The sequence below is a fragment of the Orycteropus afer genome, unplaced genomic scaffold (genome assembly GCF_000298275.1).
Source record: "Orycteropus afer afer isolate SDZICR_OR568_19922 unplaced genomic scaffold, OryAfe1.0 scaffold00684, whole genome shotgun sequence".
NCBI classification, from domain to species: domain Eukaryota; kingdom Metazoa; phylum Chordata; class Mammalia; order Tubulidentata; family Orycteropodidae; genus Orycteropus; species Orycteropus afer.
The window spans coordinates 398,789-426,574 of record NW_006922271.1 but is presented as its reverse complement, the minus strand read 5'-3'; the positions used below and the strand labels follow the sequence as shown (position 1 = coordinate 426,574).

The window sequence follows — 27,786 nt, the reverse complement described above, 5'->3', positions numbered from 1 at the left end:
TTCAGCCTCACTGATTCTTTCTTCTGCAAGTTTAAATCTCCTGTTGAGCTCCTCTAGTGAATTTTTCATTTCAGTTATTGTACTTTCAAATTTGAGAATATCTGCTGCTTTGCTGATATTCTATTTCTATTTCTTTATTGATGTTCTCATTTTGTTCATACATTATTTTCCTGATTTTCTTTAGTTTTTAAATCTATTTTCTTTCAGTTTTTTGAGCATATTTAAAACACTTGTTTTATAGTCTTTGTCTAGTAAGTCCAATGTCTGTGCTTCCTTAGGGATCATTTCTGTCACTTTATTTTGTTCTCTTGAATGGGCCATCTTTTCCTGTTTCTCTGTATGCCTCAGTATTTTTTGTTGTAAATGAGACATTTGGATAGTATAATGTAGTAACTCTGGAAGTCAGATTCTCCACCTTCTTCAGGATTTGTTGTTTTTGTTTTTCTCCTTTTTGTTATTATTTTCTTTTTATTTCTGAAGGCTATAGTAGCCATTGGTTTAATGACTTTTCCAAACTATTTTTGCAAAGACTGGATTCCTTGATGACTGTTGTCCGTCAAGTCTCTGTTTCTTTAGCTTGTATTCAGCTGGTGTTCTGATAGAGATTTCCTTGATGCCAAGAGTTAAAAACAAAAACAAGCTACAAAAGAAAAACAGTGATGTGGGGAGCCACCTCTTCCAGTCTTTGCAGATTGCTTCAGTGCTTGGTCACTTCCTTAACACTTAGCCAGGCTTATACTAAGTCTAGAGATCAGCCTGAAGTGAAAAGTGTCTTCTCAGTTTGTGTGTGTTAGTGTGTGTGTGTTTTGCTGAGCACTTGTCTTGGCTTGGACATATGTATGGCTTTCTAGATTTCCTGTTTACAGTGGTGCTTTTGGGAGCTCTGGTAGTGTAGTGCATAAGGCACTTGACTGCTAATCAGAAGGCTGGTGGTTCAAACCCTACCAGCCACTCCTCGGAAGGAAGATGGGGCAATCTACTTCCCTAGTGATACTGCCCCAGAAACCCACCCGACTATGAGTCGGGTCTGACTCGATGGCACATAACAACAACATGGGTGCTTTTGAATGCCCTAATTTTCCAAAGAAAATCTCTCTCTGGCTTTTCCTTCTTGGCCTTGGGCCTTCTATTGTATATCTCTATTACACTTTTTTGCCCAGGCAGCTATAGGCTGATTGTTGACCTCACAATATTTTGGATAATGTCTGTTTTGCATGAGGTCTGAGATGGTTGTAAGAGAGACAAGTGGTTTGCTTCAGTCCTTTAAAAGGCTACTCAACAGGCTAACCAGATGGCTGGCAGTTCAAACCCACCAGCCACTCCTCGGAAGGAAGGTTGGGCAATCCTACTTCCGTAGTGATACTGCCTCGGAAACCCAAGGAGGGGTTGCTATGAGTCGGGTTTGACTCGATGGCACATAACAACAACAACAACAACAGGTTAGAACAACCACAAAAAGTTGCAAAGAAGGTCTATTCTGCTTCCTCTGGAAACAAGGACTAAGATTTCAAGCTGAAAACATTGCTTTCTGCATCAAATCCACTTCTAAGCTGGGAAGCATTTAAAAAAAAAAAATTAAAAAGCCGTCCTACTATTTTTTGAAGTTGCTATTCCCCCCCCGCCCCCCCAGTTGGCATTTGTTTACTTGCTGTGAGCATTTGGCTGTACCAGAGTTCTGAAAAGTTTGGTTCTTATAGTTTCTGCTTATTTTTTGATGTTGAGGTGGGGAGAGAGGAGCACCAGTATTCTCATTCTGCCATCTCGTTGACATCATTTTCTTATTTTAGCATTTTATATCGACATAATTTCTGATTTACAGAAAAGTTGCAAGAATAGTACAAGGAATTCTCAAATCACTCAAGTTCCCCACATGTTAACAATTGTCCATACAAACTTTATTTCTCTCTTTATAATATGTGTGTGTGTGTATAAAACTTTCCTCACTGTTTAAGTTACTATTTTTTTTCTTTTCTACTTTCCTTTTGCACATGATTTATGCAGCATACTTCTTTTTCATTATATTTGGTTGTGTTGGAAAGAATAAATGAACAGAAGAAGAATTTAATATCTGAATGTAAGGTAGGGACAGTTTGTCAGAGCCACCAAATTCAATGAAAAGATCCAGTCATTCCATCCATCGATTGAGTCCTGGTGTCCCAGGCAACAACTCAGGATACACACTACTATACTACAGAGAAAGAACTTGGAAAAAGAAACATTCTAGGTCTACCCCTCTCCTGGGCTCCTGGATGAGCAGATCCAGTGGGACAGGACTGATTTGATTGGTAGTGCAATAGTCCTCATACCAGACTCAAAAATGATACCGATAGTAGAGCTGACAAGGGACAAGGTTATAGTCACTTCTTGGTCACAGCCAGCTACCCAGAGGGACTGAGTAGTTGAACCTGTGGGTTCAGGATATCAAGCTCAATTGGCATAATATACTACACAAAACATTGTTCCACCTCCTACTTTGGTGAGTAGCAACTGGGCTCTTAAAACGTCGCAAGCAGCCACCTAGATGCAATGATGGGTCTCTCATCCAGAGCAAAGAAGAATGAAGAAAACCAAAGCTTCATGGAAACAATTAGTCCTGGTGACTGGTACACCATGCGATCTGCAGCCTATACGGCTATGAGACCAGAAGAACTAGATGGTGCCCGGCTACCACTGTCAACCACTCTGAGGGAGATCTATGTAGGAGATCCTGAATAGAGAGGGAGAACAATGTGGAACAAAACTCAAAATCATTTGGAAAAAAAAAAAAGGGGGGGGGGACCAAGTTTGCTGGTCTGATAGAGCCTGGTGGAACCACTGAGACTATGGCCCCTAGCTGCCCTTCAGGTCTGGAATTGAACCCATACCTGTGGCTTCCAGCCAAACAATAGACAGGCATATGAGTTGAACATTTACCTGAGGAAGATAAAGTCCTTGGAGAGATCAATCATGGGAGAAAGAAGGGCTGTTTATTCACAGGGAGACAGCTCATGGGGCAGGAGTGCACGGAGGGATTGACACAGGGAAGAGGTGACTGTCAGGAGGAAGTGGGAGGGGAGCTGTTGTATGGTGGTAAACTGTAGTCAATGTCCTGAGACGAAGTGTATGTGAACCGCTGTGTGGAAAGTGAATTTGCTTTGTAAATTTTCACCCAAATCACAATTAAAAAAAGAAAGAAAGAAAATAATGATACCGAGTCCTTGCGAACAGAGCGGTGAATCATAAATTTCAGAGTTTTCCTTGCTAGCTGCGACATGTTTGTCTTAGGACAATTTCTGTTTATCAAAAAGGACGCAATTCCGTGGGGAAGAAAAGCGAGGCGGAGTTTTCGAGAGGAGGAAATAAGGTGGAATTATCGGTACCTGCGGTCAGCTGAGAGAAAACTTTGGTTTTTATGAAGGCGGTTTTTTTAAAAACAAAACAAACTTTTTTCCTGGGCAACACGTAGGAGCTTGTTGGCAGTGAAAGTTTGGCTAGGACCGCAAGACTAGCTGTCAGGATATCTTCGCCTTGGTAGTTGGAGGAAAGATGAGTTTCTTTTGGGGGACAATTTCAGCTAGTTAGACCGATTGAGAAAGTTAACTAAGTCTACATGTTAAAAAAAAAAACAAAACAAAACTACGTAGTCGGCAGGATTCGAACCTGCGCGGGGAGACCCCAATGGATTTCTAGTCCATCGCCTTAACCACTCGGCCACGACTACAGCTGTATGGAAGTTGACGTTATAATCTATTGACTTAAATCAAATTCACGAATTAGACTAAAAATAATTTTGTGTGTAAAGATCTGTTCACCGTAAATTTAGTCGAAATGCTGAGATGAGAAAAAGAATTCAAGGAAGGGAGGCCAACGTCTCCGGCAGAATCAAAAACGCTGGAATGAGAAAAAGCTCTCATCGCAGAGCATTAGCAGTTCCGGCTGACTTTAGGTCAGTACATCTAAAGCCAAACGAGCGCCTCATGTGGACCTCTGTACTCACTACAAATGGCACCAAATCTAGCCGGTAGGGAGAGTCAGATCCTAACACTCTTCTAGTCCTGGACGTTCGGACTTCCCAGGTCCTTGGTGAATAAATGACATTACGTAGCAGATTCCAGACACCATCGCTTCTGTTATTTGTGCCTCAGGTGAAGGGCACGAAAAATGATGTTGAAAATTCTCTTCTGCCCCCCACCCCCGCTGTGATATTGCTAAACCTGTAGGCTCATAGTCTGGTTTGATTTCTGATATACTGGGGCTGACTTTTTCTTTTCTTTTCTTTCTCCTCCTTTTTTTTTGGGGGGGGGGGCCGTGGGGCGGGGTCTCTTAAATTTAACTAATGCAGCAAGTTTTTTTGTTTGTTTGTTTTTCTCTTTCTTATGTTTCAACCTTAGTCTCTTAGTCACAATGCTTTCCTAAGACTTTATCTACCCAGTTTAGAGGGTTTTGATGTGATTGTTAGTTGCCCTTGAGTCGATGGGGCTGGGGTGGAGTGGTGGTGGTGGGGAGAAACAGAGAGACTAGTGACTGAGGATCTGCCAAGACACCTAAGCAGAAGAGAGGGGTAAAGAGGAGAGGAGTGAGGAGAAGACTGAAGGTGTTGAAGTGACATTGCTTTCCTATGGAGATAAAAATCGAGTCCAAGAAACCCTGTAGTTTAATGGAGGCATCTCGGCTCCGAGAGGAGTATTAAGCAGAGTTTTAGTTAGGGGAGCTAGACTTCCATATTTAACGGAGCAGTGTATTATGTGAGCTGTCTTTCCTATCAAAATAAACTTCAATCACATAAATATCCTTTAAATATCATGCCAAGTTCCAGGAAAAAGGAAATATACCAATGACCCTATATAAGTTTGGCAGATGATGTTTCTACATACATATTTGTATAAGAATTTCCATATATGTAATATAGCTAACAGAGGGCATAGTTATGATAAATTCTTGTTGTTGTTATGTGCCATCAAGTCGGACCCAACTCATAGCGACCTTGGATTTCCGAGGCAGTATCACTACAGCAGTAGGATTGCCCAACCTTCCTTCCAAGGAGTGGCTGATGGGTTTGAACCACCAGCCTTCTGGTTAGCAGTCAAGTACCATTGGCACTATGCTACCAGAGCTCCATATGATAACTTCTCAGCCACAGCCAAATACCTTGAGGGTGTGAGTCCGAGCCTGTGGGTGAGGGACTATGGTCACTAAGGACATCAAGCTCAATTGGCATAACATACTACACAAAAACATTGTTCTACATCCTACTCTGATGAGTAGCAACTGGGGTCTTAGAAGCTTGTGAGGAGCCATTTAAGATGCAACAATTGGTCTCTCCTTGTCAGGAGCAAAGCAGAGTGAAGAAAGTCAAAGAAGCATAGAAACAATTAGTCCAAGAGACTAGTGGACCATGGGAACTTTAACGTATATGACCCTGAGACCAGAAGAACTAGATGGTACCTGGCTACTACTGCCAGCCACTCAGAAAGGGATCAGAATAGTAGATCCTGGATAGAGTGGGAGAAAATGTGGAACAAAACTCAAAATCATGAAAAAGACCAGGTTTACTGGCCTAACAGAGATTGGTGAAGCCCTGAGACTATGGCCCCTAGTCACCCTTCAGGCCTGGAATTGAACTCATTCCTGTGGCTTCCAAGCAAACAATAGACAGGCCTATTAGGTGTACATTTACTCCTTAGAACAATCAACCATGAAAGACCAAAAAGGCAGCATTTGTACAAGGAGATAGCTCAGAGGGCAGGAATGCATAGGAAAGAAGGACACAGGAAAAAGGTAACCACAGGTAGGATGTAGGAAGAGAACTGTTACATTATGGAGATTGTAATCAATGTTATGAAACCAAATGTGTATGAACATTTGAATGGAACTGAATGAAAAATGAATTTGCTCTGTAAACTTTCACCCAAATCACAATAAAGAAAAGAAAAAAATCATGCCAAATTATGACATGACTTGAATGCAAATTTAATAGATGTCACAATTAATCATATCATGCTCAATGTATTTGGTTTGCAAATGTTTAACAAGCATATAACATTTTGGTTAAGTTTGTTTGGAACTCTAGTTTGAAGGGAGTTAATTACTGCAGAAATAACAAAATTTTCATGACTAAAAAAAATCTCAGCACAAAAGCAAAATAGCTGTGATTCATGTGAATGAAATTTTAATCAATTTTTTTTCACTTAATAAAATGAACAAAGATCCTTAAAAGCATTAACCTTATTTTTCTCCTCATTAATAGATGTGGACAAAAATAAACAAACAGAAACCAAGCTGGAAACACCCAGAGCCCATCAGCAATAGAATGGATAAATAGTTGGTTTTCATACAAAGAATTAGCAGGACAATGAGAATAAATTAATTACAACTACATGCTAATTCCAAGAATCTCACAAACACAGTATTGATGTAATGCAAGACACAAAGGCACACATACCATATGATTCTGTTTATACATAGTTCAAGACAGCGAAAACAAATCTATGATATTAGAAATCAGGAAGGTGATTATTGTTGAGGGTGGTTATCACTGGGAAAGGCCAGGAGAGGGGCTGATGGGATGGGAAGATTGATTCTGTTTCTCAGTCTGGTGCTGGGGATATAGGTGTCTTCAATTTGTGAAAACTTCTTGAGTTGTATACTTGTGGCTCGTGTACTTTTATTTATGCTCTTTGTCAATAAAATATTATTTTAAAAACAAAACCTCTGAAGCTATCTTAAGCCAAAGAGGATTAATAATAATAATAATAATGATATATAAAGAGCTTACAAAATTTTTGGAAGAGGAGGGAGGTGCCTGAGCCTGCAGGAATTACTCCCAAAACAACAGAAATGGTCTTCAGGGGTTGGCTGCTTTATTTCTACGACCAAGAAAGAAGAAAATCAAATGCTCCTCAAGAAGTTGTTGTTGTTGTTGTTATTGTTATGTGCTGTTGAGTTGGCCCTGACTCATAGCAACCGCTCCTTGGGTTTCCAACGCAGTATCACTACAGAAGTAGATCACCCAAACTTCCTTCCAAGGGGTGGCTGGTGGGTTTGAACTGCCAGCCTTCTGGTTAGCAGTTAAGTACCTTAGGCAATTCCATTCCTAGGTATATACCCAAAAGAATAGAAAGCAGGGATTTGAATAGATACTTGTACACCAATGTTCATTGCAACATTATTCACAATAGCCAAAAGGTAGAACAACTCAAGTGTTCATCAACAGATGACTAGATAAATAATATGTAGTATTTTGACTTGATGGCATTGGGTTTATTCAATACAATGGAATATTTTTCAGCTATAAGGAGAAATGAATCACTGCTTTGAAAGCACTATATTGAGTGAAATAATTCAGCATAAAAGGACAAATATTGTATGATCCCACTTAAATGAAATATCTAGACTAGGCAAATGCAACTTATGAGTGGTTACCAGAGGCAAGTGGATGGAGGAAATGGGGAGGTATTGCTTAAAAGGTACCGAGTGTTTGTTAAGGGTGATGAATTGGAAATGGGTAGTGGTGATGGTTAACAATGTGTTGACCATAATCCATGTTACTGAATTGTATACATAAAAATGGCAAATGTTTTGCTACATAGATATCACCACAGTACAAATTTTTTACAAAATAGGAAACCAAACAGCTGCTACTAAAGTCCAGGGGTGATGAAGCTTCTGCAAAACCAGTGTCCTCTCCAGGGCAGAGGTTCTTAAAATGCAGCATGAAAGCTAATGTATCATGACGTAAAGCAAGTCAGTGGGAATGGAGGAAAGGACAGATTTTAAAGGGGCACAAGAAAATTCTGGACATGTTAAAATGTTTCTTGTCTTGATTATAGTGGTAGTTTCAGGGGTGTCAAAATTGATTAAATTGTACACTTTAAATATGTACAATTTATTATTCTTCAATTGTATTTTAATAAAGTTATTGAAACATAGCATGTATCAGAATCACTTGGTGGGCTTGTGTATAATACAAATTACTGAGCCCCAGAGAGAGTTTCTGATTCGGTATCTGTGGGGTGAGGCCTAAAAATTTACATTTCTAGCAAGCAGCCAGTTTTTGTTGTCTCTGGCTGGGGACCACACTTTGAGAACCACTATCTGGAGCACACCATGTCCTCTAGATGTGAATTGGCAAAACATTTTTCCCCCCTAAAGTCAAACAAGTGATGCTCCTCACCTTGCATTCCTTTGCAGAAAATCCCAATGTGTCTGCTCTATAAATTTTCACTCAAATCACACACACACACACACACACACACACAATCCCAATGTGTCCATAATAATGCTAGTCAGCACAAAACAAGAGAACAAAAAGGTGCCTCATTTCCATGTTCCAAAACTCTGAGGCAAAGGTTAAATCATACCCAGAACTCTGCAAGGAAGTTAGAGAAATGTACTTTTAACCTTCTAGCCTCTTTAGTATAGGAAGCCTCACTTGAAGGAGATGGAAATTGATGGTTATATTATACCCTGCACAGACATTGAAGCTGCAATGTTCTCTCCAAAATGGAGAGCTTTCCCCGAAGATTAAAAATAAGGTGTCAGTGTCACATTGAAGGGAAGCTGACTGACACTGTCCTTGAAACAGGATTCCACTGTTAGTGATTAGCTTATCACCACCAGCCACTCCTCGGAAGGAAGGTTGGGCAATCCTACTTCCGTAGTGATACTGCCTCGGAAACCCAAGGAGGGGTCACTATGAGTCAGGGCTGACTCGACGGCACATAACAAGTGCCTGAGGAGACTACCCAGTTCCCACCATCCCAAACTAATTTATTACCTCTTGTCTTTTTCTTATTGGTTTTAAGGGGATCTTTATATATTCTAGGCAGCTCTGGTGGTGTAGTAGTGGTACAAACCCACCAGCTGCTCCATGGAAGAAAGATGGGCCAGTCTGCTTCTGTAAAGTTTTACAGCCTTGGAAACACAGTGGGGGTCGTTATGAGTTGGAATTGACTTGATAGCCATGAGTTTGGTGTTGTGGTTTACCAGATGTAAGTTTTTGTCAGACACATGCATTACAAATATCTTCTCCCTTTCAGGGGCTTATCTTTTCACATTCTTAATGGTGTCTCTGAAATCCTTAAGTATAAAGAAGTTCAATTTATCAATTTTTCCTTTTATGGTTTATGTTTGTGTGTGTGTGTGTGTGTGTGTCTTGTTAAACAGAAATTTTTTGCCAACCGAACATTCATGAATAAATTCTTCTTTTTCTTCCTATAACTTTTATAGTTTTATCTTGCACATTTAGATCTTTATCTTGAATTAATTTTGGGAGTGATTTAGAGAAGAAGTCAATGTTCATGCTGCTTTCCTTTGTATATCCAGTTGATATAGCATCATCGTTTAATGTTGCATCCAGTTCCATTCAGTTGCCGTCATATGTCTGTGGTCTTTAATGTGCAATATTACTAAGTCTTTTTGGGGGAGTGTTTCATAACATTGTTAATTTTGAGAAGTACAAACCAGTTATTTGTAGAATGTCCTGAATTTTAGTTTGCTTTTCTTCTGATTAGATTCAGAGTAGAATTTTTGTCCATCACAAAAGTAGTGATGTGCACTTCTGAATACATTACATCACAAGGTACATAATGTTTACTTGTCCCACTATTGGTGATATTAATTTCAACTACTTGGTTAAGGTGTTATCAGGGTTTTCCATTGTAGAGTTGCCGTTTTTCTTTTTGTAGTACTACTTCTGGTGATTTATACGGCTTATTGTTTTGTCACTGATTACTTCGATGCTTTGAAGAAAACGTATTGAAAGAAGAACGAATGTAACACTTCATTACACTGAGATGATAACCACCAGAGACATACTTTAAGAAAAACGAAAAAGCTCGGCTTCTCCCCGTCGGGGAATCGAACCCCGGTCTCCCGCGTGACAGGCGGGGATACTCACCACTATACTAACGAGGAAGCGACGAGCAACTGCTTCATAGGCAGTGCCCCTGAAGTTATTCACAGTTGTCCTCGGTTCCGTCACTCTGCTTGCACATGCTTGCCATATCGACCACACAGCGTCTGAGACGAGAGTGTCCGATCCCGGCTCTGACACCACTTACCCCTGAAACAGGTCAGAGAACTGGACAGCCGGTGTCGGCGCTTTTTGAGAGCCGTAAAAATAAACAACAACGATAATAAAGCGATTGTCTTTCTTTGTGGTTTCCATACTACACTGTTTTCTCAGTCCTAGGAAAGAGAATGGAGTCGCAAACTCTGAAAGGGGCGTCTATTGACCCCACGGTGGATTCAAGTTGGGTCTCGAATACAGGAAATGCAGAGGCAGGACCTTTACGTAGGCAGGTCTATTTATGAAAAAGACTAATTAATTGTTTTTTTCCTTCTCTGGACTCCACGTGAAAGCCTAATAAGGCTAAGTGTATGTTGTTGTCTACGTTTTTTTCTGGGACAACCCATTCCACGTGGCTGTGTTAGCAACGAAGAGTGAATAACCTTCAATGAGATGTAAAACACCCGTAGTCGGCAGGAATCGAACCTGCGCAGGGAAACCCCAATGGATTTCTAGTCCATCGCCTTAACCACTCGGCCACGACTACACAGATGGCTTGATTTCCTTACAAGACTATAAAAGGAAATTTCATCTCTTTCCTTCATCTTTTTTTTTTTTTTTTTTTTTTTTTAAATAAGGGCGAAAAATGGCCTCGTACGCAAGAAAACGTACTCTGCGAGTTAGACAGTAACCCTCAGGTAAAGTGCGCATTTTATAAAAATTTCTACCGCGGAAACTGAGAGCACTGGAAGAGTCCTTACTGCATCAGAAAACACTATGGAACAGCCTTCTTGCATCTCCTAGCGCCTAGGCCCACACCATCAATCTCGGGGTGTTCGCACAGCGGATGCTTCCACACTCCAGTCAGGTTAAGAACGAATTTTATATTTCGTTCATTAGTTCCTACTCCTCCTCCCCCCTCCAAAAGGAAGATCCTAGTTTGATTTTTGGCCAAGGCAGTGGCATATTTTCAGTAAATTTACCAATACTTGTATGCTTTCTTTCCTCCTTCTTACTGTCCATTTTAGCATCTAAGGCTGCCCGCCACGGTGTTTTCCTGAGCCCTTTGGGTGTTATTGAATCGATCTGTGCCTCAGTTTCCTTTTTTTGTAAAGAATAATAACCCAGAAGTAACTTCATAAAGCTGTTCTGAGAATTGGATAAGTTTATATCTAAAAAGCACTTAGAACACTGCCTGGCACACAGAAAGTGTTGATAGCTATTTTTATCTGGTCTTTTCTTAATGACTGCCAAATATCCACATGTTGGCTTTTCATCCTGTCTTTGGCCATCTATCATTTTCTCTTACTCTGTTCTCTTCACCTTTTTCTTTTGAATCATAGTAGAGCTTTAGAAAAATATCCTATATACAATGATTCAATTTTCCACAGTATCCATTCAGTTCTCAACAATGAATGACTTTAATCATTTGTGCTTCATTTAAAATGTTAGTTTTGTTTTTAATCTGATTCATCTACTGATTTTTTATTTCAGCCTGTTCTATCACAGCTTTCTGTTCCTGTTCCATGCAGACCATTGTCTTCTTACAGTCTACTGAGAATATCAAATGATTCCTGAAATTCTATTCTAGTTACTACATTGGATCTTTTCTGAAGTCTGCTCTTTGAAACTGCCAGATGTTGTTGTATCTCTTCACTTCACTTTTACATATACTTAAGATTTCCAGGTGTAATGTTTTGGCCAAGTGTACAAGCTGATTAACGACTTTAGTTTCTCTATCCAAATGCTGGGGGACACACGAAAGCACAATAAAGTGCTTGCGCCGAGCCCTTAAAAATATCACCTACCAACTTCTGTTGGATTGTTTTCTGACAATATACTTGGGTCCCATCCTCTGATGTAGGCATATATAATGCACAACTGTAGGGCAAAACACAGTTAACATCATCTTCCGGTTTCTTCCAGCATTTTTAAAAATGTGGGTTAAGCAATCAATCTAAAATCATGAGAACAATTTAATGGATCATGACACGGATTTTTAAAACGACAAAGGAATAGAATACAAAATAAAACGTAGGACAAGTGGTAAAGGTAAATATTGTTTCGTGAAACGCTTGTTTCTGTCTTTAATACATATATACGTAAGTGTGTATTTCTTATAACCAGTCGCGGTCAGAGAAGTTTGGGTCTTCGAACTAACCCATACTTCTTGTTGTTGTTATGTGCCGTCGAGTCGGCCCCGACTCATAGCGACCCCTCCTTGGGTTTCCGAGGCAGTATCACTACGGAAATAGGATTGCCCAACCTTCCTTCCGAGGAGTGGCTGGTGGGTTTGAACCGCCAGCCTTCTAGTTAGTGCTTTAGCCACTACCCATACTTAGACCTGAGAAATGCCTGAAACTACAAACCAGCTTGCCCAACGCCGGGCCTTACACAGCATGAACTGGCTGGCCTGCTAAGACTTCTGGGAGATGGAATCTAGAATAGTCGTGGTAGAGGTTTCTGGGAATAGTAGTTCTGCGTATTTGCCCGGAGCAGTCTACTACAGCATGCGTGAGGGGGCGGGGCTCTGGGCCCGACCGGAAGTGGCCGTTGAAGCCTGCTGTAAGAGTGAAAAGAGGTGGGCGTTAGGGAAGTACAGCTGCGTTAGCTCCCTTCGCAAGGCCCCAGTCCTTCCGGACTCGGATCCGTGTGGCTTGAGCTTCTGGGATGGGGTGGGGGTATAACAGGTATTATCATGGCAACTGCCGGTCCTCTGGGCGCATGACGTCACCCTTCTGACTTAATGTTGAGCGGTCTCTGCGGGAGACAGCTAAATAGCTCTGGACAGGGACTACCCTTGCCTCCCTCCGCCTTTGCCGGCCCGCCCTGATCCCTTGGAGGGCTTTGTTCTTTTGTTCCGGTCTTGAGGGAGGACGGAAGCTGGGTCACGCCCGGCTACTCCATCTCCCAGCTTTTCCTCTTTGCAACAGGTGTGTCTTCCTGTATTCGAACCCGCGTGGGTGTGAGTCCAAAACTGTGCACGGAGGGACCAGCCCGGGTCAATGGGCGCCTCTGGCCAGACTCTAGGGTGGGCACCTGGTCACCAACGGTTTTTTTTTTTTTTTTTTTCTCTTCTCCTTTCTTTTGGATCTGAGTTGAACCTGTTTACTTGATCTCCACTCATTTTGTTCAGTGGGAGCGCCACTGCTTGTCTAGTACTCTTTCGGGTCACTTTTGCCCGGGCCGTCTTAGCCACTCTGAGTTTGATTGTGTGCCAGATGCTGCTGATTCCGCCCTGTGTCTTTTAGGGAAGCCAACCTCAGAGTATGTAGCTCGGACTCCCTGCAAGGAGAGCTGGACATCTGAGCCCTAAACCGAGATCCCAGCCGGAGAGACGCTGCCTGGGAAACTGTTGCTTATGTTCCAGAGGAACAGGATGAGCTTCTGAGATGGAAGGTAGTGGGAATGACTGAGGGTGGGGAGAGTGGGGTGATGGAGTCAAGAGAACGGTCGTGAGGAGGAAATGAAATACTTCAGGAAAGAGCTGTTAAGAGGTAGAAGAGGGAACAGTATGCTTAGTGAATAAAGAAAGAGAACAATTACATTTTATTAAGAGTTTTTTATTTAGAGTCTTGGCGGAAGAGTTTTTTAAAGGAGCATAATAAGAACCCCACATGATTTCAGTTTATTAAATATTAGAATGGCAGTCTTGCAGTCAGAGAAAATCTTGGTAATCATCCCTTCAATGCAAGATTCAGTTTCAAAAATATCCTTGGCAAGATGGTCTGTCATGCCTGTGCAACCTGAAGAAGTGTGGGATTGGACTCAAACTTGCTGGCAAATGATTTGTTTTATTATTATTATTCCCTTGTTGGCTCTTGCCTTTTTAGTTCTTTATTTTTGGCAGAAGTGCCTGCTTCTGTAACTCGTGTGTTAATCTTCTGTCCCCAAAGCAAAAAAGACCATCTGCTCTTTCTCTAACATTGCTGCTTTTCAGATACGTGAATTAAGCTGTTACAACAACTCCTCAAGAATCCTTTTCTAAGCAAAATAGCCTCTCTTCTTTTGACTGGTCTGCGTGTGATACCATATCTAGACTTCTCTGGAAACTCACCTGCCTATCAGCATTGTTACTAAGAATAAACCTATTAGTTCTTTAGATATACTTTGAAAAATACCTGAAAGTATGATGTACTTCTTTTTTATATCTGGATTATACTTGTGCTAATTAATGTCAGATTATATATGCTTTTTTTAAAACCAACAATATTGTACTGTAAACCTTAGATCTTTTTAGATAAACTGCAGTGAATTAGATTTACACCATCCTTATGTAATGGGCTTGTTTTTATCCTTAATGTAATAGTTCACATTTATGCTTCTTTAGTTTTTTTGCCAGGTGTTCCACCTGTTAGAATAATTTTGAACTCTAATTTAGTTATTCAGTGTTTTCACTTTATGTCACTAGCAGGTTTGATGAGTAATTCTATTTCTTCCTACGTGTCATTGAACAGGTCAGGGTACATTAGTGACATTGTCACTAAAGACTTGCCTCTACATTGGTATTGGTTTTACATTCTTTAGGTATGGTTAAATTATTAGTATATGGTCTTTCATTGTCTTTTGTGTGTGGGGGGGGAGGGACCACACAAATAAGATTTATGGAACCCTAACCGAGGAGATTGGTCAGTTTCGCCATCCCACTAGGCGCCATCCCACCTAGCCATTACAGAGACTAGGTGTGGGGAACATCATTACAATCAAGAATAAGAACCAGGAGTGGAACACATCCTTTGACCTCCAGGGCTATGAGAACTCTCCTTGAGCTGAGAGGAGCTGAGAACTGGCCTGCATTGAAGAAGGGAGACATTGCCTACATACTTCTGATTCTGGTTGAGTTGAACCTGGTACTTCCCTAATAAGCCTCATAACTGTGAATATAGTCTGTGAATTCTGTGTGACCATCACAAAAAATTATCAAACCCAGGAGAGAAGTAGTGCCATGGCAGAGTTGGCTGGTATCAGATTGGTAAAACGGTTGGAGAAAAGAGATATGTCCAGCCTCTGTCTTGTAAGAATCAGCCTTGGGCTGATGTTGATCTTGATTCTTTCTTCTCCCTCTTTTAAAGTTAGACAGGGGCTGATGTCCACACGCCACTTTATAACATGGTGCTGCTTTTTTTTTTCTTCTGTCCTGTTTGACTTAACTACAATTTCAATCAGGTTTCACTTGCAGGATTATTGCACTGCATTCAGTTAGTCCATCTATTTCCATCAGATCATTTTAAGTAACTTATACCCAGCCCTGTATTAACCAAGGCTTGGTCATGAAACCCACACTAGACTATTGGAACGTCTCTGGAATTAGAATCTTGGGAATAAAATCAGATGGCACTCACGTGGTGAGTGTGGTACACTAAATTACTTAATATGGCTCTTCTAGCCATGGTCCTTGTGATGCCCACAGATCACTGGGTGGAACTAGCAAATATGAGGTGCCTGTGGCCTACCATGGGAATTAGATAGCTTGCTAATAATGTAAATAAGGTGCATGGCACCCTTGTGGCGGTGGGACCAGGCAGATAAAGTGTGTGGAACCCCAACTTGGGGTTTAGTCAGTTTTGCCATCTCGTTAGGCTTAAAATGAGCCATCCAGAGGTGGTGGTGGTGATGGTGTATGGGGGGAAAATCTCACTACCATCGAGAAAGAAGAGCCAGCAGTGAAGTGCATCCTTGGACCTGAGATCCCTATGCTGAGATGGCAGAGAGACAGTGGCCACAGAGGGAGCAGAACCAACAGAACTGAGAGACCAGCGTGAGGCAGAGCGGCAGCAACCCACAGAGCAAGAAAGCTGAGTGCCTTTAGGTAGGAGGCTTGCTAGCAGTGTGGGGTTGCCTCTCTGGGCACTTATTGGCAGAGGTAAAAGAGCTTTGTAACGCTTGTCAGAGCAGAGCAGAGGTCAGGCCCAGGGGCTGAGGGCCAAAGAGAGGCATGCCTATGAGGAGGCTGTCCTGATTGAAGAACTGTATCTTGAGTGTTCCTGAACCTGAATTGTAACCTGTTACTTACTTTCCTAATAAACCCCATAACTGTGAATGTTGTCTGTGAGTTAATTCTGTGTGGCCATTGCAACAAATTATTGAACCCCAGAGAAGTAAAGAGTGTTGTGGGAGACAATTGGTGTGAGAATTGGTTAAAAAAAAAAAAAGCTAGAGAGTAGTGGCATGTCTGACTTCTGCCTCATAGGAATCAGCTTTGGGTTATTAATGCTGATTGCATTCTATCTGCCCCTTGTGATGTTAGAGGAGGTCAGATGATACCTCCCTCATGCCTTTTTTGCACATGACATTGTGATGAGTTAAAACTGACTCTACGGCAACTGGTGCTTGTGGTGGTAGACCCACCCTGATGGTGGTATCCCAAGAAACTGTCCATTAATTGCCAACCTAGATGCCCTGAGATGACCTAGGTCCTATTTCTGATTATTCAGCTTTTCTTATTATTTGTCAAGTTCCCCAATATCCTTACTATGAATTGCTTCGTAGTTTTTTGTTTGTTTTTTAAGTTACGTTTGATGGTATCCCTGGGTGGTACAAATAGTTAAGGCTCTCAGATGCTAACCAGAATGTTGGAGGTTTGAGTACCCCAGAGGTACCTTGGAAGAAAGGCCTGGTGGTCTGCTTCCAGAAAATCAGCCACTGAAAACACTCTGGAGCACAGTTTTGCTCTGGCACACACAATGTTGCCAGGAGTTGGAGTTCACTTGATAGCAACTAGGATGTAGTTTGGTGATCTTGTTCCAGTAATGATTTCCATCTCAATAAACCTTGGTAATACCTAAGAGAGTGTGCTTTCCTCTTTTTGTTCAGGTGTAAGTTCACTTGGCATATGTCATGCATCAGTGTATCGATATCAGTGGTCCTAAGTATCCATGAACCTTTCCTTTTTTTTCCCCCCTACTATTTACCAAGCATGTCTTGCTGCATTACTATTCCTTCTGTTTCATACCTCCTGCCTCTAATTCAGTGGTTAAGTGCTTGATTGCTAACTGAAAGGTAGACAGTTGGAACCCACCAGCCACTCTGCGGGAGAAAGATGTTACAATCTGCTTCCATAAGGATTTACAGCCTTGGAAATCCTATGGGTCAGTTCTACTCTGTCCTATAGGATTGCGATGAGTTGGAATTGATTCAATCAATGGCAATACATTTTTGGTCTCTTATTCAGGTTTTATATGCAGAAACATCTTCTTTTCCTAGTTTTTCAGCATACATGAAACCTCAAAGGGGAGAACATTCTTCCTGCCTACTTCTTTGTGGAAACAGGTACCCCTAGTTTGGTTTTCCCATCATTATCTCCTCCTCAGGAGAATTTTGAAAGTTACGTTTGTCAAGTATTTGTCTGCACACTTTTAAAAATGAGGAAATTGAAGCCTGGAAAAGACAATAGACTTGCATAATTATGTATGATAATCTTCCAGGGAAATCATTCTGAAAACTGGAGTTTCCTGTCAATCAATACTCTGTGACTAGACCTGCCCAAGAGCAAACTGTGCTTTGTTTTGTTTATTGAGGTACAAATTATATACAGTAAAGTGTGTAAATCTTAAATGAATTAATGGATTTTTATATATGAATACATCATTATAGATGACAATGCCATATATTTCACTTTGCTTGAAAGTGAAGAAGACTTGAAATACTTATAATGAAGATCAAAGACTACAACCTTTAGTATGGATTACACCTCAACATAAAGAAAACAAAAGTCCTTACAACTGGACCAATAAGCAAGATCATAATAAATTGAGAAAAGACTGAAGTTGTCAGGGATTTCATTTTATTTGGATCCACAGTCAGCACCATGGAAGCAATAGTCAAGAAATCAAACATTATATTGCGTTGGCAAATCCGCTGCAAAAGACCTCTTTAAAGTGTTAAGGAACGAAGATGTCACTTAGAAGACTAAGGTGCCCCTGACCCAAGCCATGTCATTTTCAGTAGTCTCATGCCTGTGGTGTAGTGCCTAAGGCATTTGACTGCTAACCAGAAGGTTGGTTCAATCCCACCAGCCACTCTGTGGAAGGAGGATGGGGCAATCTACTTCTGTAAAGATTTACTGCCCCAGAAACCCAGTGGAGGTTGCTATGAGTTGGAATTGACTCAGTGACAGTGAGTTTTGTTTTTTTGGTATGTGCCTATGAAAGCTGGACAATGAATAAGAAAGATTGAAGAATTGATGCACTTGAATTGTAGTATTGGGACGGAATACTGAAAATACCACGGGCTGCTAGAAAAATGAACAACTTTGTCTTAGATAGAGTACAGCTGGAATGCTCCTTAGAAGTGAGAATGGCCAGACTTAGCTCACATACTTTGGTTATGTTATCAGAAGGGACCAGTTCCTGGAGAAGGATATCACACTTGGTAGAGTAGAGGGTCAGCAGAAAAGGGGAAGACCCTCAATGAGATGGGTTGACACAGTGACTGCAATGATAGGCTCAAGCATAGCAAAGGCCTTGAGGAGGGTGCAAGACCAGGCAGTGTTTCTTTCTGTTGTGTGTAGAGTCAATTTGACGGCACCTAATAACAACGACCTTTGAAACCACCAGTCACGCCAAGTTGTAGAATGTTTCTAATGTCCCAGAAGGCTCCCTTGTGCCCATAACCAGTCAGTAATCCCTCTACAGGTAACCCCTATTCTAAATTCCATCATGTAAAAATGGAATGGTGAGGCATGTGACCTCCTGTAACTTCCTGAGGGGGAGAAAGAATCATCTGCATCAGCAGTCCAAGGCTGATACCCATGAGGTGGAGGTCAGACATGGCTCCACCCTCCAACCTTTTTACCAGTTCTGACACCACCTGTACCTCCCATGGCACCATCAACTTCTCTTCTGGGTTCCATAATTCATTTCCTTACAGAACTCAGACCATATTCACAGTTAGGGGATTTATTAAGGAAGTAACAGGTTACAATTTAAGTTCAGGAATGTTCAAGCTATGATTTTTTGATCAGGACAGCCTCTTCTCAGGCTGCAGGCAGGTCTCCCTCTGGCCTTTGATTTCTGTGCCTGGCCTCTGCCCTGCTCAGGCAAGTGTTAAAAGCTCTTTTAGCTCTGCTAATAAGTGCCCAGAGTCACTCCACTCCACCAGTAAGTCTTGGTGAGAATGCACTCAGCAGTAGCTCTGTGTGTTGGCAAAGCTAGCTTTACTAAGTGCCTGGAGGCATCCTACTCTGCCTGCAGGCCTCCAACCTGAGGGTGCTGAGCTTTCTCATTCTGTGGGCCAGGAATCCCACCGTACAGTCTCCTGCCTGTTTCCTGCTGCCATTTCTCTGCCACTGCTGCTTACCATCTCTTATTCATGGTATTACAGCTCTCTTTATCTGCTGAGTCAAGGAGGTTTTCAGCACAGAGATCTGAGGTTCAAAGGACAAGCTCTGCTCCTGTTTCTTCTTGGTGGTCGTGAGGTCCCCCTTTCTATCTGTGGGATCACTCATTTTAAGCCTAGCAGGATGGCAAAACTGACTAACGCCTTCATTGGGGTTCCGTATATCTTATTTGCATGGTCTCATCCCCACAAGTGCCATGTACCTTATTACATTGTTACCAAGGTATCCAATCCCCTTTGTGGACCACAAGCACCTCATTTGCATAGTGCCATCTGTCCAAGGTAGGAGTTGTAAAGACTGGCTAGAAGGTCCATATTAAGTAATTCACAATACCTTATATCACCATAGATTAGTCTGTTTTTGGACTTCATATAAATGGAGTCATGTAGTATGTATTCCTTTGTGTGTGGTTTGTTTTGCCCAGCATTATGTTTATGAGATGAATCCATGTTGTTAGGTATATGGATAGCTTGTTCTTTTTCATTGTAGAGTAATATTCCATTGTGTGAATATACCGCCGTTTCTTTTTCCATTCTCCTGTTGAGGGGCATTTGGGTTGTTTCTAGTATTGGGATGGTGTGAGTAAACTTGTTATGACCATTCTTGTACAAGTCTTTTGGAGGATATAAGCACTTATTTCTATGGGTGTGTGCATAGCCATGGAATTGCTGAGATATTCTAGGCATATGTTTAGCTTTATAGTATATACTACCAGTTTTCCTAAACAGTTCATAAATTTACACCTCCACAGCACTCTACAGACATGTTGTTGTTAAGTCCATTAAGTCAGTTTCACCTCATAGCAGCCCTGTATAGGACAGAGTGAGATGCTGCCCAGTCCTGCACCATCCTCATAACAGTTCCTGTGATGGAGCCCATTGTTACAGCCACTGTGTCAATCTAGGTTGTATAAGATTTTTGTCTTTTTCACTTACTCTACTTTACCAGCCATGGTGTCTTTTTCCAGGGACTAACCAAAAACCAAACTCACTGCCATTGAGTCAGATCTGACTCTCAGAGACCCCTCCTTAGGTATCTGAGGCATTATCACTACGGAAGTAGATTGCCCAGCCTTCCTTCCAAGTGGCTGGTGGGTTTGAACCGCCAGCCTTCTGGTTAGCAGTCAAATATCTTAGGCACTATGCCACCAGAGGTCCTTTTCAGAGACTGTTGTTGTTGTTGTTATATGCCGTTGAGTCGGCCCCGACTCATAGCGACCCCTCCTTGGGTTTCCGAGGCAGTATCACTACGGAAGTAGGATTGCCCAACCTTCCTTCTGAGGAGTGGCTGGTGGTTTGAACCGCCAGCCTTCTGGTTAGCAGTCAAGTGCTTTAGCCACTATGCTACCAGAGCTCCTTTTCAGAGACTAGTACCTCCTAATAACATATCCAAAATACATGAGATGGAGTCTCGCCATCCTCGCTTCTAAGGAACATTCTGGCTGTACTTTTCCAAGGTACTTTTGTTCGTTCTGCTGGCAGTCCATGGTATATTTGATAATTTTCACCAACACCATAATTCAAAGACATCAATTTTCCTTTGGTCTTCCTTATTCATTATCCAGCTTTCATGTGCGTATGAGGTGATTGAAAATACCATGGCTTGGGTTTGGAGCATCTTAGTCTTCACAATGACATCTTTGCTTTTTAGCATTTTAAAGAGATCTTTTGCAACAGATTCACCCAATTTGTACAGTCATACCTCAGGGATGTTGGGCGTTTGGTTCCAGACCACTACAATAAAGTAAAAATCATGATAAATTGAGTCACATGAATTTTTGGTTTCCCAGTACATATGAGTTAAGTTTACACTATGTTTAATTTTGGTAGTCTGTTAAGCATGCAGTATCATTATGAAAAAGTTGGAAATATTGTGAGGGTTACCAAGATGTGACACAAGACCCAAAGTGAGTTCATGCTTGCTGGAAAAATAGGACCAATAGAATTGCTCAATGCAAAGTTAACACAGTTCTTCAATTTGTAAAAAACATAATATATGCAAAACATAATAAAGTGAATTGCAATAAATGTACATATGCCTGTACAAAAGTTCCAGTTGCTCTACAATCTTATCAGCAATTAGTATTGCCTATGTCTGTTTAATTTTAGTCATTTTGGGGGCTGCATAGCATTATGTCATTGTGAAACTGAATTTGCATTAGGAGCACATTTTCTTAGGGCCTATGAAGACCCTTGGAAACTAACCTGATTATTTTTTCATGTTTTGTATGTAGCAGAGAAGGCAGAAGAAAATATTTTTTCTTACTTAATATAAAGGAGATGGTGTAGTTTTATAGTTTTCGAATAGAAAAGTAAGTGGATTTTATGGATTACTGGGAGCAGCTAAGTCAGACAGGATTCATTATGGCTTCTTCTTCCTCTAGATCTGTCCTTTCTGCACTCTGCCCTTCTCCAAGGGGGACGTACAGATAAAGAGGGACTGACCCCTCTAATTCCATCAGCCAGTTTTCAGGTAAGTTGGAATTCTTGAAATGCCATTTTAGTTCTTAGCGTGGGGTTATGTATTCTTCATTTGCCTTGGAGTATGTCTAAAAACCAGTATTGGCAATTCATTCTGAGTTCCCATCTGCCCAGTGATTTTTTTTCCTAGCTCTGTGTTTTGGTTACCTAGTGCCACTCTGACAAGAATATACCATAAATGCGATGGCTTGAAGAAACAGGAGTTTATTCTTATAGTTTGGAGGCTTTAAGTCTGAGTTCACAGTGCCAGGCTCTAGGGGCTGGGTGAAAACCCCTCACCCTTGGGCTTCAGCTCTCCCTCCTGCTCCAAGCCCACTGAAGCTGGAGTTTCCCATTACTGCTTAATAAATTACCTCAAGCTTAGTGACTGAAAACAATACAGGTTTACTGTCTTAGAGTTTTAGAAGTCAGAAATCCAAAATGGATCAGCAGTGCTGCATTTCTTCTGGTATTTCTAAGGGATTATCTGTTCCCTTGCCTTTTCCAGTCTCTGGCTGCTGTCTGTATTCTTTGGCTTCATATTCCCTCCTCCATCTTCAAAGCCAGCAGTATAGCATGTTCAGAACTCTCTCCTCAACACTGATGATGATTTCATCTTCACATTTCCTGCTCTGACTCTGGCTCTTACCTCTTGCTTTCTTCTTATCCGAACCCTTGATAACATCAAGATAACCTTCCCATCTCAAGGCACTTAATATAATAACATGTACACAGTTCCTTTTTGCCATGTTAGGGAACATATCTATTGTGAATAGTGCTGCAGTGAACATGGGTGTGCGTATATCTATTCATGTCCTGGCTCTCACTGTTTTAGGATATATACCCAGTAATTGGATTGCTGGATCAGTAGTGCATTCCTTATCCAAGGTCTCTTTCCTTTCCATATAAAGTTAGTGATTGGTTTTTCCATGTCTTTAAAGAATGTTGATGGGATCTGGATTGGGATTGCATTGAATGTATAGATTGCTTTGGGTAGTATTGACATTTTCACAATGCTCAATCTTCCTATCCATGAGCATGGTGTGTTCTTCCATTTATGTAGATTTCTTACAGTTTCTTGAACTAGTGTTTTGTAGTTTTCTTTGTACAGGTCTTTTGTGTTCCTGGTAAGATTTATTCCCTAGTATTTTATCTTTTTGGTAGCTATTGTAAATGTAGGTATTGATTGCCTTTTCAGAGATTTCTTTGCTGGTGTAGAGGAATCCAACTTATTTTTGTATGTTGACCTTATATCCTACCACTATGCTAAATCTTTCAGTAAGCTCCAGTAGTTTTCTTGCTGAGTCTCTTGGGTTTTCTATGTATAGAATCATATCATCTGCAAACAGGGAGAGTTTTACTTCTTCCTTACCAATTTGGATGACTTTTATTTCCCTTTCTTGCCTTCTTGCCCTGGCCAGGACTTCCAATACAATGTTGAATGGAAGTGGTGATAGAGGGCATACTTATTCTGGTTCCTGTTCATAAGGGCAATGGTTTCAGTCTCTCTCCATTGAGAGTAATGTTAGCTGTTGGTTTTGCATATATACCCTTTACTATGTTCAGGAATTTCCCTTCTGTTCCTAATTTTATGAGAGTTTTTTTTTTTTTTCCCAATCAGGAATGGGTGTTGGATTTTATCAAATGCCTTTTCTGCATCAATTGATGTGATGGTGTGGTTCTTTTCCTTTATTTTACCTGTGAGTTGGAATTACATTGATTGTTTTTCTGATGTTGAACCATGCGGGCAAAGCTGACATGAAAAATGTATTATTTTTTTGATATGTTGTTGGGAGTCTACTGGATTTTTATTGTAGGAATTTGTTGAAGATTTTTGCATCTATATTCATAAGGGATATTGGTCTGTAGTTTTCCTTTTTAATGGTGTCCTTGCCTAGTTTTGTTACCAGGGTTATGGTTGCATCATAAAAAGAATTTGGTAGGATTCCATCCTTTTCTGTGTTCTGGAATAGTTTGAGTAGGATTGGTATCAGTTTTTCTCTGAACGTTTGGTAGAATTCTCCAGTAAAACCATCTGGGCCAGGATTTTATTTTCTTGGTAATTTTTTATGACGGATTCAGTTTCTTCTTTTGTTATGAATCTGTTCAAATTTTCTACCTCAGTCTTTGTTAGTTTAGGTAAGTAGTGTGTTTCTAGAAATCAGTCCGTTCCTTCTAGGTTTTCAAATTTGTTGGAGTACAGTTCTTCCTAGTATCCTGGTATTATTCTCTTTATTTCTGTTGCTTCTGTTGTGATGTCACTCATGTCATTTCTTATCCATGTTATTTGCATCTTCTTCTTTTGCTTTTTAAGTTTAGCAGTGGTTTGTTGATTTTATTAATCTTTTCAAAGAACCAACTTCTAGTCTTGTTGATTTTTTTCTGTTGTCTTTCTGTTTCATTTATTTCTGCTCCAATGTTTTATTATTTCTTTTCTTTTGGTGACTGTAGGCTTTTTCTGCTGCTTTTTTTTTTCTTCCCCCCCCTAACTGTTGGGGATATTGGGTTAAGATTTTGGCTCACCAAGGACCAAGGATTTTGGCTCTTTCTTTTTTGATGTGTGTATCTATTGCTATTAATTGCCCTGTGATCACTGCTTCTGTGCTGTCCCAGAGATTTTGGTGTGTTATATTTTCATTCTTATTTGACTCAAGGAATTTTTAAATTTTGTTTTTTATTTTTTTTTATTACCCAGTCATTTTTAAGGTTTCCATGCATTTGCTCTTTTTCCATTCATCTTCCTGGTTTACTTTCTAATTTTATAGTATTATGATCTGAGAAGATGCTTTGCAGTGTTTCAGTGTTTTTAAATTCACTGAGGCTTGCTTTGTGGCCTAACAGATGATCTATCATGGACAATGTTCCATGTGCACTGGAAAAGAATGTCTATTGTGTTGTTCGGCAAAGTGCTTTGAAGATGTCTGTAAGGTCAAGTTGGTTGATTCTGTTGTTTAGTTCTTCTGTGTCTTTGTTGAGTTTCTTTCCAATTCATTCTTTTGTTGAAAGTGATGTATTTAAGTCTCCTACTATTACTATGGAGTCATCTATTTGTTTTCTCAATTCTGTTAAAGTCTCATTTATGTATTTTGAGGCTCTTTCATTGGGTGTGTAGATATTTATTATGGTTATATGCTCTTTTTAAAATTATATTTAAAAAAGAAAGATAATGAAAAAAAGAAAAAAAAAAATCCCCACAATATCTAGGGAGTAGGCATGAGAGAAAAGAACAAGAGTAAAAGAATAGTAAAGAAAAAATGGGAACTGCAAAAGGAAAAACAAAGGATGAGAAGAACCAAAAGAAGAAAAGAAAGAAAAAAGTAGTTAACCAGGAAAAGGAAAGAGGAAAAAAAAAAAAAAAAAAAACCCTACCAAGAACCAAGGAAGGGAAAGTGAAATAAATAAATAAAAAGGAAGAAAGGAGGAATTAAAAAAGAATAATTAAGAGAAAAAACTGGGGGTGGGGAGGGCAGAGCAGGGCACCCAGGTTCTGTCAGAGCACTGACCAGGATGGAATTCATGCTGGTCAAGAAGGTGAGTGGAGGTGGGGGATGGCTACACCTCTGTTTACCAAGAGAGTGTGGGTTATAAGAGTAACAAGGGAAATATCATACTTTTCTAGTTGTCAGCCTCCAGTGTGGTTGCCGTGCTGTCCTTGGTATGTGGAGCTTACTCTTACGGTTGCAGCCCAGGTCAGAATGCCACTAGCATATATTCACAGCAGCCACACCGCTGGCAAATATTCAAAATGGCTGTGCCCTCAGCACAGCTAGAAGTTCACAGTTCTGTTTGTCTCCTTCTTTGCTGTTTTCCTTTCTAGCTGTCAAGCACCAGTACATTCCTTGCCCATGCAGTCCTTGGTGAGCAGAGTCTATTCTTAAGTAGCTGCCAGATTGGGCTACTGTTTGCAAATATTCAAAATGGCTACGCCCTCAGGACAGCCAGCAGTTTGTAGCTCAGCTCCATTTGTCTCCTTATTCACTGTTTTTATTCAGGTTCTTCTACTAGTTGGTATTTAATCCATTTCTTTATCCTTCCGTTCAAAGCGCAAGGTTCCAGGATTATCTTCTGTATAGGTTTCAGTTGGTTTCTCATTTCTTTGTTGCAGAGGGTCTGTGTATCTTGGCTGTCTATTCAGCCATCTTGCCGGAAGATGTCCAGAGCCTAGGGTTCTTAAAGAGAGCTTATAATATAGGCATATATCTGCTACCTGACCAACTTTGGTGCAGACCTCAAAGTAGGCATTGGGTGTGCGTTGTCCTGCCCCAGTGTTCTTGCCACACAGAATAATATCATTAACCAGCAACCATGTAAACTTTCCAAGGTTTATTTTTCAGAGTCTGTTCGAGGATTAATAATATGACTCCAGGCATTCCTGGAGATAAGAAAGGATTGAATACCAGACCTATTACTTTCATTCTTTCTTTTACAGGATAGACTTTCCCTGCTCCGAAAGTGTGTTAAAGCTGCTTTAGGAGCTAATTTTACACATCTTTTCTTAACTCTGTTAAGTGATGTCATGTTGATAACTTACATTGTCTATGGAGATTGTGTTTACACCACAGAAAATCTGCAAATGCTACAAGTCTGGGTTGTTTTACTTTCAGAGAACCAGTTTACCATTTTCTGTCTTTTCTTCTGAATGGCCTGGGTGTTCAAGGATTTATCATCCTTATGTAAGCTTTTAGAGTATTTAATTCACAGCTTCCTAGAAGTTCTTTTTTTGGCTCCATAGAATGTCACCTTCTGCATATGTCAGTCAGTATTCACAATTTTAAGACTATCCCCATGTACATTTTTTGGAGCTCCTCCTTTGTTCAGCTCTCTCCTCTTCTTTCTCTCAGGGATCACAGTTCTGTCTTGCTTGCTGTCCAGAATATAAAAACACTTGTTTTAGATACGTTGCTCGGTTTTATAGTTATTTACAGTGGCAGCTCTGGTGGCATAGTGCCTAAGGCATTTGACTGCTAACCAGAAAGCTGGTGGTTCAAACCTACCAGCCACTCCTCAGAAGGAAGGTTGGGCAATCTACTTCCATAACCTTGGAAACCCAAGGAGGGGTCACTAGGAGGGCAGTTGTGTTTGCCTACAGTGGGAGAACTAGTCCAGCTACTCTCTCATGGTCAGAAGCAGAAGTCCCAATTGATATTTAACCTCGGAAGGAAGGTTGGGCAATCCTACTTCCGTAGTGATACTGCCTCGGAAACCCAAGGAGGGGTCGCTATGAGTCGGGGCCGGGCCGACTCGACGGCAAATAACAACAACAACATCTCTTTTAAAAGAACTCTGGTGTTGCAGTGCCTGAGGCAGTTGACTGCTAACCAGAAGGTTGGCAGTTCAAACTCATCAGCTGCTCAGTGGAAGGAAGATGGGGCAATTTACTTTCATGAAGACTTACAGCTTTGGAAACCTGTTGGGGGTTGCTATGACTCAGACTCACTCAATGGCAGTGAGTTTGTTTTTTTGTTTTGTTTTATCTCTCCTTTTTTAAAAAAACTTTTCCCTGCTAGCCTCTCTGGCTTCATCTACTGTGTTCTCTTTTCCAGCCATACTGTTTTTGCATTCCATGAAGGTGCCTTGCTTCCTCTCATGCCAGGACCTTTGCATATCCTGTTCCCTCTGCTTGGAGAGCTCTTCCATGTTCTCTTAGCCAAGAAAACTCATCCTTCAAATAGCTCCTCTGGAAGCCTCCATGACCCCTTCTTCTTAGTCAGGGCCACCTCTTCTGTTTAGAGCCTCATAGAAATCCAGAGCGCTCATCGAGGTGATAAGAATACATTTAAGTGTGATTCTCAGGTGAAAATCTGTCCTACTATACTGTAAGTTCATCAGTACAGGCATCATGTTCATGTTTCCATTCACTCTTCTGAGCACTTAGCTCAGAGCTTGGCCAAGAATACATCCTCAGAAAAATTTCATTAAGTAAATGAAAGAAAGGAAGAAGAAAAGGGAAAAGGAACAGATTTTCTGTCCTTTAAGATAAGGCTCCATGGAATATACTGGAA

The 27,786-nt window shown here is 40.8% G+C and overlaps 1 protein-coding gene and 3 non-coding genes across 4 annotated transcripts in view; all 4 read right to left on the bottom strand.

Annotated features, from left to right (window-relative positions):
- The window catches only part of LOC103210983, a 652,718-nt gene that overhangs the window by 307,739 nt on the left and 317,193 nt on the right, over nt 1-27,786 (bottom strand). The gene's annotated exons all lie outside the window — the stretch shown is intronic.
- TRNAS-AGA lies at nt 3,619-3,700 on the bottom strand. Its single transcript has one exon. It is a non-coding gene; the product is annotated as a tRNA-Ser (tRNA).
- TRNAD-GUC lies at nt 9,823-9,894 on the bottom strand. The gene has a single exon. It is a non-coding gene; the product is annotated as a tRNA-Asp (tRNA).
- TRNAS-AGA lies at nt 10,454-10,535 on the bottom strand. The gene has a single exon. It is a non-coding gene; the product is annotated as a tRNA-Ser (tRNA).